The sequence below is a fragment of the Tenrec ecaudatus genome, chromosome 17 (genome assembly GCF_050624435.1).
Source record: "Tenrec ecaudatus isolate mTenEca1 chromosome 17, mTenEca1.hap1, whole genome shotgun sequence".
In the NCBI taxonomy this organism is placed as follows: domain Eukaryota; kingdom Metazoa; phylum Chordata; class Mammalia; order Afrosoricida; family Tenrecidae; genus Tenrec; species Tenrec ecaudatus.
The window spans coordinates 16,670,576-16,680,857 of record NC_134546.1 but is presented as its reverse complement, the minus strand read 5'-3'; positions in this window follow the sequence as shown (position 1 = coordinate 16,680,857).

Sequence of the window (10,282 nt, the reverse complement as noted above, 5' to 3'; positions counted from 1 at the left end):
TGATAAGAGTTGTCTGAGCCCCTAATAAGACGATTAAAAAAAAAGTTTGTGTACCAACAAAATAAAGTTGAACCCCGAGATTCTTTGACCGAATGGGACGTTTCACGTGTGTTAATTCTAAATGAAGACATTCAAAAGTCCCTTTTTTCAGATGTGTTTGTAGGTGCGTGATATGACACCAGTAACCAAACCTGCTGCTACCTTAATGGTCTATAGTATCAACAGACAAACTTCAGAGGACACTAACTTACAGAACTCAAAAGTATACTAAGAACTGTTCCAGGATCTTACAGAAATTTCTGATCTGAAAAGCTATCTGAGACCCAAGTTAGATAATATACTGACATCTCAAATTTAAAACGTAAGTCATTTTCTAAGTTGAGATGTGTGAAAATAAGAATGAGTAGAGCATGTTGTATTGCAGAGAATTTTCTTAAAGTTTAGTTTGTTGCCAGTATAAGAAGAGCTCACTAACTACATGTCAGGTGATTTATCTATATTATCTCTAACCCCATGAGTAAGTTGTGTCAATTATCTAAAGTTTGCAGATAGGAAATAGTCCCCCACCCCACCCCCCCACCCTGAGTGACTCTTAGTTGTCTAGGCATCTCCAGGGGGAACTACACCTACATGCCTCTGCTTATTGGTTATACTAAGACCAGACAGTTAAGAAATCAACTTCCAGGCTGAGTCACAAAATACCAATACTCATAAACCCTAGGATAAAAAGCAAGGAAAAGGTGTAAGTGTAATTATGGTATGTACTCAAACTTCAGTTCTGAGCACCAGGTTTGTGGGAGGCTACGGTTTATAGTGGGAGGCCTACATCTATTTCCTGTCACCACATAGATTCAGTCTCCAGTGAATTATTTCTGATCATTGACCAAGTGAGGTGAACAGCTTTGCCCTCGGGGGGGAGAGGGGGTGTGGTGTGTGTGTGTGTGTGTGTGTGTGTGTGTGTGTGTGTGTGTGCTGTGACTCTCCGGGCCAGCCCAGGGAGGGGCAGTCTGGCCCTCAGGAACTTGCCTGGGCTTGCCCGACTTGGAAACTGGGGTCCTAAGGTCAACAAGTTATGAGTCAAGACTCCAACCTAGATGGTATCAGGGCCCTCAGAAGCAATCCAGTAAACTTTCCCATCGGCAACTGTGTATGTATCCCAGTTTCCACTTCTATAGTCCTGTCTGGGACCAGGATGAACTGGTCAGCCACCAATCATAATCTGTTTCCAGGTCCTGTTTAAATAGCCTTGTGGCTGTGAGTCCTTTGGACACCATAATATACCCTTGCACTGATGGTCTCTCCTTTGGAGGATTTGCCTTTGTCCTGTTTAAGATTTAATAAAGGCATCTCTAATAAAATAGATCTAAATTTAGGTATCTTTCCCCCTAAACAGGTGAAATTCAGAACCTGTCATTTTTCATAGTTGAAAAACCCACGACAATGAAATAAACTCAACAGAATTAATAAGCAGGTTGACACAGAGTAAACCAGGCCTTATAAACGGGAAGCACGTTTTCTGGTTTTGAGAGTTAACTGAATCTAAGAGCTGGTTCTTTAGGGAAACACCGATGAAATACACATAGGGAACACTTGGCTTTTCTGGTTTTGTCACATTTCCCTAAGTCATAATAATCACTTACCACTGCTCTTTATTCTGTCTTACTCTCAGATCTTGATCTTAACCTAAGTTCTATTTCCATGTTACTGCCCTCCCCGTAGGAGGGTCCTGGGAGGCCAAATGGTGACGTGATCAACTAGTATCTGAAAGGCTGGTGCTCTCGGAGGACAGGCTTAGTGGTCAGCTTCTGGAAGGGAATTGTTAGTTCTGCTCTGCACACATTCGGTCTCCATGGGTTGGAATGACTCAAAAGGAACTAATAAAATCCTTCCCAGAGAATTACTCTGATTGACAAGGGGAAAAAGGGGGTGAAAAGTCCCATTATCGGAAATTAAAAATTTTTTTTTTTCGGAAATTAAAATTTAAACCCCTACATGTCTAACAAAATACTAAATTATATAAAAACGAGAGCACTCGACTAAAGAACAGACCATTCCTGTTCTCTGGTGGTGGAAAAAATGGCCAATGCCCATGAGGAATTAGAATCATGAACTTTAAAGGGTATTTAGTGCCATCTACTGGGCATGGAGCTGTAAATATATAATTAAAAAATTACGGTTTTGGTCCCTTAAATTTTTACACAAATGTATAAATATATACACACAATCACTAGCTAAGAAAATCTAAAAATACAAGTTTTGAAGGGTGAAAAAGCCCAGGAAAAATCCTAAGACAAAAGTATGAGGCCTCATCAGCACCAAGTACCTCAGAGGTGTTACATAAGCATTGACTGATGGGAGGAGGAGGGACTAAGTTCACTGCTGGGCGTGGATTTGAACTCTAAGCAATCCCACAGGGCAGAGATGAACTGCGCCTTTGGATTTCTGAGACTTTAAATCTTTATGGCAGTACAAGCCCCATCTGCTTCTTGTGGAGCCACTAGTTTGTGGGTTCATGTTCAACCTGTGGTTAGCACCAAGTGCGTGTTTAAATAAAAAGCTACCATGATCCCAATTCTCCCTTGCGAGTCTGGCTAGACCAGAGGATGGACACTGGTACAGATAAGAACTGGAAACACAGGGAATCCAGGATGGATGAACCCCTTCAGGACCAGGGGTGTGAGTGGTGATGCTGGGAGAGTAGAGGGAGGGTGGGTTGGAAAGGGGGAACTGATTACAAGGATCTACATGTGACCTCCTCCCTGGGGAATGGACAACAGAAAAGTGGGTGAAGGGAGACGTCGGACAGGGAAAGATATGATAAAATAATAATTTATAAATTATCAAGGGTTCACGAGGGAGGGGGGAGCGAGGAGGGAGGGGAAAAATGAGCTGATGCCAGGGGCTTAAGTGGGGAGCAAATGTTTTGAGAATGATGAGCGCAATGAATTTACAGATGTGCTTTACACAATTGATGTATGTATGGATTGTGATGAGTTGTTTGAGCCCCTAATAAAATATAAAAAAAGAAAAAATTTGCAATACATAAGTTTTGATCTTGCCCCCACCAAATTCACATAAATTGAATTCTGCTTTAATCCAAAGCAGTGTATTAAATAATAGTGGAAAAACTTGATTCAACTATCTTATATTATTTTTAATTTTTTTCATGATCCTATTTTGATTTTTTTAAAATCAGGATTAAAATGTTTCTATTAATATATATTTTTAAAAAGCTGTGTATATTAAAGACAAAGAACCCAATTAAAAATGGACAAAGGACATGAACAGTCAGTTCTCTGAAGATGACATCAAAATGGCCACCAAACACGTAGAGTGGAAATGCTCACGATCACCAGCCACTGGGGAGGAGCACGTCAAAACCACAATGAGCTATCACCATACATGGATTGACAGCCAAGTTCAGTAATACCAGAAATAAGTGCAGGAGAGGCTGTGGAGAGTGGAACCCTCGTGCACTGCTGGTGGGACTATAAATCCATGCAACCACTGTGGAAATCGGCGTCGTGGAAATTCCATCCGATCTAGCAATCCCTTTGCTGAAGCATTAAGAGCCCTAACGCAGGCACAGGCACACCACGTTCAGTGCAGCACTGTTCACAAAAGTAAGAAGCTGGCAAAGCCCTTCGGTAGAAGAATGGATAGAGAAGCTCTGGTACATGCACCCAATGGAATACTGTGCGTTGCTAAGAAAAAAAAGGAAGAAACCTTGAAGCACCATGTGACAACGGCGGGACCTGGAGATGATCATGCTGAGTAAAATTAATTAATCACAAAAGGGAAAATATCCTGAGACCACTGCTATAAGGGGTGGTGGGGAGCAAGGATCCACCAAGACCAAGACTTTCATATTCAGGGGAACAGACTTTGGAGAGTGCCCGGTGGGGCAGGAAGGCAAGGGATCCACAATAAAGCAATGGGAGCTAGCAGCAGACAGTGGTCCACTAGATGGAGATAGGCAATCAAGCAGCAGGTGAAGGGTAAACAAGCGGGGTGGGGGTTGTAGCAGTTTAAGCAGCTGAATATAAAGTTGATGATCTGAAATGTACACCTTCCCCCCCACCGCCCCAATCTAATTTACAATAAAAACCCGAAAGAAAACAAAAGCTGCCACCCCTTTCCTGGGTGACGCAACCCCTCAGTGGGGGATAATTATGGCCAAGCACTCAACTACGAGTCAGAACTGCTAGCAGTTCGAACCTCCCGACATGACCTTACAAGACAGGCCTGGCGCTCTGCTTCCCAAAGGTCGCAGCCTTCAAAACCCCACGCACAGCCGGGGTCCCCATCCACTGGACCAGACACAACAGCAACTAACAGCAGTGGCAGAAACATGGGCGGATCGTAGCTTCTACCTTCCTGTACACATCAAGATGATGAACTGAGAGACAGACTGAAAACGGGGAAGCACAAACACACAAACGACATGCGTGTCAGCTTAGAAATACAATACATGGCGTCAGCTAGTACAGGAAAAGGGAAATGATGGCATCAGCAGCGAGTTCAGGAAATGCTACAGGGGCTCCATAAGAGGATAGCTGTTTGGTGGGTCCCTTAGAGCAACCGGAAAGACAAGGCCACAATCCCTAAGTATCGAAAAGGCTTTAAACCTTTAGGAATTAAAACGCTATTTATAACTGATCGTTTTACCTCCTAACTCCATGGCATTAAAAGGAATTTTTTTGGCATAAGATTTTGCATAATTGGCTTTATAATTTTATAGTGTGAAAACCAGGCTGGGAATTTCTGCTTCAGTAATAACCCCTTCTTTGTGGCTAATTTGTCACAAAGCAATCAGCTAGACCAGTGACTGCTAATCAATATATTGTTAATCTGATCAATGTATTGTTTTTAAAATGGTACCTTGAAAAATTGGTCATGCCATAAATATCCGTGACTTATAAAAGAAAGCAAAGGCAAACAGAACAAAGTGATATATCCATTCCACGAAGTACTAGCAGTTAAATAGAGAACTCGTCACACACTGACATGGAAAGATTGCCAGAGGTAGTGTTGAGCACATAAATACAAAATTACTTCTGTTTGGCTAGGTTCTCCAGAGAAGCAAAACCAATGCAGTGTATATAATGTATATGTATGTGCTAGCCTACTGGGAGTGAAATGGCCTCCAGGTAGTTTTGATACGCATCTCTTCTAATGACTAATGATGCTGAGCACCTTTTCATGCTTGGTGGCCACTTGAACGTCCTCTTTGCTCATCTTATGGTTGGGTTCTTTTTGTAGGGAACGTGTTGTTTAGGCTTTATATACTAGGGGGCTTCAGAAAGGTTGTGGGAAATGGAATGAAATGATAATGGCATATTTTCCATGAACCTTTTGAAGCCCCTCATATAGTTGATATTACATTCTTGTTGTATAAATGGTTTCTAAAGATATTCTCCTAGTTGGTAACTTTTCATCTGGTTGGCTGTCTTTTGACGTTCCATTTGTTTAGTTTTTTGCTGTTTGTGCTTTTATTACATGTTAGCCCATGATGAAAACTAGGTCTGCCGATAACCCTGCTGTTCCTCTAAGAATGTTACGGCTTTTGTTGTACACTCAGGGCCTGGACCCGTCTTGAATTCCTTTTTGTACAAGAGGCATGATCTTGCTTTACTTTTCACGTGTGGAAATCCATTTCCCAGCACCATGTATTGAAGACTCTTGGCTTAGCATCCCTGTCAGAATCAGTTGACGACAAATATGTGGTTTATTTCTGCACGTTATTCTCTCTCGATCTTGTTTTGGCTGTGCATGGCTTTGGCCCTTCCATAGAAAGTTGAAATCTGGTGTTCCTATTTCTGTAAAAAAGGCTATTGGAATTTTTATCAGTTACCTTGAATCTACAGATTACTTTGGTTGGTATTGACATCTTAATATTAAGTCTTCCAATCCACTATTCAACTCTTACCTCATCTTACTTTCACTCACTTTAGCTACTCTACATCAAGAGCAAGTTTCAGGGTTCCTGCTAACATCAATTTGGTCATTTGCTTTCAATGACCTTTTGCTTTCTTATGTGATGTCCCTAACGTCATCCCACAGACTCATCTGGTCTTCAAGCAGTAGTGTTCGATGTATCAAATTTATTCTGGAGATTGTGACTATATTCAGGTGGGATATATTCAAGGTTCTGTTTTGGCTCTGATGGCCTTGTTTTAATTTCCTTTGGCTTCAACTTAAATTTATATATGAACTGATGGTTTGTTTCGCAGTTGCCCCTGGCCTTGTTCTGACTGATGAGATGATACTGATCTTCTCCCTGGTCTCTTTCCACAGATGCAGTTGATTCCTGTATATTCCATCCAATAGTGTCCACGCATGTTATCATTGTTTGTTAATGAAAAAGGTATTTTTGATAATTGGTCTTACAAAAATCATGTGAGTCTCACCATCATTTCTACTACCAAAGTCATAGTTTTCACCTACTAAGCCTCGTTTCCAACTTTCACATTCCAATTACTAGTAATTATTCACTCTTTATTGTATGGCTGATCAGTTTTAGAAGGATATGTAAAGGTAATATTTTGTGTATTTAAAAAGAACCCAAACTCAGAAAACAAAATTTCTTTCTTCCAATTCTGTTTTATACATAACATGGTGGTGGAGTGCAGTCTTTAAAAGTTCATAGTAAAAATCCATATATTCCAAGGACTTTTTAAAGCCCTCTTGTACATGTATGGACAAAAGTCTGGAGGCGTACCACAATGTTCTGACAGTGGAGAAGAGGCAATGGACCAAGACTGCTAAGTGCTGGTCCAGAGAGACTTAGCTGCCTCCGAATTGGGCTCATCTTCATGACTTCCACCCAGTCCAATGCCATTAATGACCGGTCTCATAGCCAGCCACTCTGATCTATAGGGCTTCCACTGGCTTATTTTCAGAAGATTACCAAGCCTTTCTTCCTAGTGTCTTAGTCTGGAAGCTCTGCTAACACACAGCCTCCACTGACGACGAGGTGCTGGCTGTGCATGATGTGATGGCCAGGAATTATACAGACAAGTGAGAGAGGAATTCAAAATGCTAAGGGTTTGGATCTGAACAAAGGACTGAATGCAACGGTCACTGATTGCAATAGGGAAGCTTCAGGGAAATGCAAGTTCAGTTCATTTTCAATGTGACCTGCTAATCTTCGCGTGGATGTTGTGGTTAGTTGCCATTGACTCCGACTCATGGCGACCGTGTGTGTGAGTGGAAGAGAGCTGCCTGACAGCCCTCAAGGCAGTGGCCTTGCTGCAGCTGATCCCTGGGTGACTTGGTTAGAATCGTCGACCTTTCCACCTCACCGCCTGTGTCATATGTTGGATGTACAAGCCTAGAATTCAGGAAAATGGTCAGATTGCAAGTGTATACTTGAGAATAATATAGGAAGGTATTTAAACGTAAGAACTCAACAAGGGAGAGATGGGAGAGTTCAAAGACCGAGTTGTAAAGCATTCTTAACATTTAGATACTTGAAAACAAAGTTTGGCACAATTTATCTCCAACTAGAGGGAGCGGCACATCACATCCTATGACAACAAAGACGCTCCACCTTTGTCATTCTTCTAGAAGCGGACGATGTGATGAACAGACACTCCATTTTCTTTGTGGAAGCTCAGGGATAATGAGTTTGTCGACCTCCTGGGAACTCTCAAATGATTTCTAGAGTGGGCTGCTTTGAGAGTCTCAAGTAAAGCAGTCAACACCACACTGACAATGATAACCCGAGAGCATTTGACATGTGTTTTACCCCAGGAGAACTAGCTCACTGTGAAAGCCAACAGGTCTCCTCTCCGCAGGTTTGCAAGGCCCTGTCAGTGCCTTCCGTAGATCACTCCAAGACACAGAGCGCTTGCTGGCAGAGAAGGGGTCTACTTGACAAAGAATCCATGCACAACAGTCCAGCCGTCTAGGAGCGGTGACAGTTTAACGAGGAGCACTTCAAGTTGTGCACGCGGCGTAGCATATTCAAATATTTAAGCTCTGAAGGCAGTTGGCTGCAATAATGCCAATCGTCGGTCTGAAGTGTGGCAAGCCACTTTTCTATTTCAGGCCTCGGTTTTCTTATCTGGAAAGTGGGGTAATACCAAAGTACCTGACGCAGACGATGCAAAGCGCCCATTGTGACGTCATTCTGTTATTTTACTTACAGGGGATTCACCTGCCACAGAGGTGTGTACGTGCAATGGCCAGATCTCAGATGCAGTAAGGCTTTCAAAACCTAGCTAAAACAGAAAGCCATGTATGTACACGGATAGTCACTGGCTAATTTAGAAGAACCAAAAAGAGAAAAAGTGTCCATCAATAAGAAATTAAGTAACAATCCACCCTGAAATGGATTCGAATGTAGCTGTTAAAAAAGAAGTAAATTTTTTTAAAAGAAATTTTTCATGTACTAATAAAACACCAATTCTAAGATCTACTAAGAAGTGAAAAAAGGTGGCTAGATGCAGAAAAGTATATAATTTGCTTCCATTCAAATAAAATGTAACACACACCCACACATCACTTATTTCCATTCCGCAGTCTGTGAAGTAAGGCATCGTGATTTGGATGTGCTGTAAACACCATGCTATTATAGGACGGGGCGCCCTGTCCATCTGTACAGGAGCAGATACCGCATCTTGCTTCCTCTCAGTGGATGGTGAGTTCAAACGACTGACTTGTGGTTAACGGCCCAATACGTCACTCACTGTGTCTTGAGACTGCATGGGTAATGGTTGTGACTGTTAGTATTTAAGGAAAAAAAAAAAAAGAAACTTGCCAAAAGACAAATGGGTCCAAACTTTGGAGTTGGTATTTCACAAAAGTTATAAGTGGTTAATAATATATTTGTTTAAGTGTTCATCCTCCCAAGAAATTAAATTACAACCAGATACTGTTATTTTACCTATCCAACCTGAATCTTTTTAAAAACCCTAAGACCTAATACTGGTGTGTGTATGTATGAAATGAGAATGTTCATAGTTTACTACTTAAGAGTTTGTTGCTACCTTTCTAGCTATATATGAAGGGCTTCAAAGAGTTCATGGAAAAATTCCACTTTCCTTCAAACTTTTCAAAGCCTCTTAAATATATTAAGAGCCATAAAACAAGAACCTTCTTAATCTCACTGGTAATGCCATATCTAACTAAGAACCGAGCCTGGGGAAACAATGGAACAAATGCAAAAAGATAACTACAGCAGGGAAACGAATTACAGTTTCAATTATAATAGCAAGCCATGAAAGGTAATCCAATGTTTCCAAATAAGGGATGAGTTACTAAATTATGGTATAACCAAGTATGTTTAAAAGTTCAATTTCCGGAATTCTGTGATGCTCACTCTCCCAACATGTTCTCTGAAGACAAAATTGGTGCATTTTGTGGTGAAGCAAATGTGGTGAAGCAAGCTGATGGTGCCTGGCTATCAAATGATATAGCGTCTGGGGTCTTAAAGGCTTGAAGATAAACAAGCGGCCATCTAGCTCAGAAGCAACAAGCCCAAATGGAAGAAGCACACCAGCCCATGTAATCACAAGGTGTTGATGGTATCAGATATCAGGCATCAAAGACCCAGAACAATAAATCATATCAATGTGAATGAGGGGAAGTGCAGAGGGGAGACCCAAAGCCCATGTGTAGACAATTGGACATCCTCTTACAGAAGAGTCACAAGGAAGAGACTAGCCAGTTGGGGTGCAGTACAGCAGCAATGAAACATACAACTTTCCTCTAGTTCTTTAATGCTTCCTCCCCCCACTTTCATGATCCCAATTCTACCTTACAAATCCAGCTAGACCAGAGCATGTACATGGGTAAGATAAAAGCTGGAAACACAGGGAATCTAGGACAGATAAAGCCCTCAGGACCAATAATGAGATAAGTAATACCAGGAGGGTAAGGGTAAGGTGGGGGGAAAAAGGGGGAACCAATCACAATGATCGACCTATAACCCCCTTCCAGGGAGATGGGCAACCCTTTCCAGTGGGTGAAGGGAGACACTGGTCGGTGTAAGTCATGAAAAAAATAATAAAGTATAAATTATCAAGGGTCATGAGGGAGGGAGGAAAAAAATGAGGAGCCAATACCAAGGGCTCAAGTGGAAAGAAAATGTTTTGAAAATGATGATGGCAACAAATGTACAAATGTGCTTGACACAATGAAAAATAAAATGAAAACAGTTAAATTTCAAGAAGATATTTAAGAATATGAGAGGGTGATCCATATATATGCTAAACACAAGAAACGTACCTCAGACCCAAATACACAGAGGTTGAAAGTAGAATGAAAAAAAAATCAT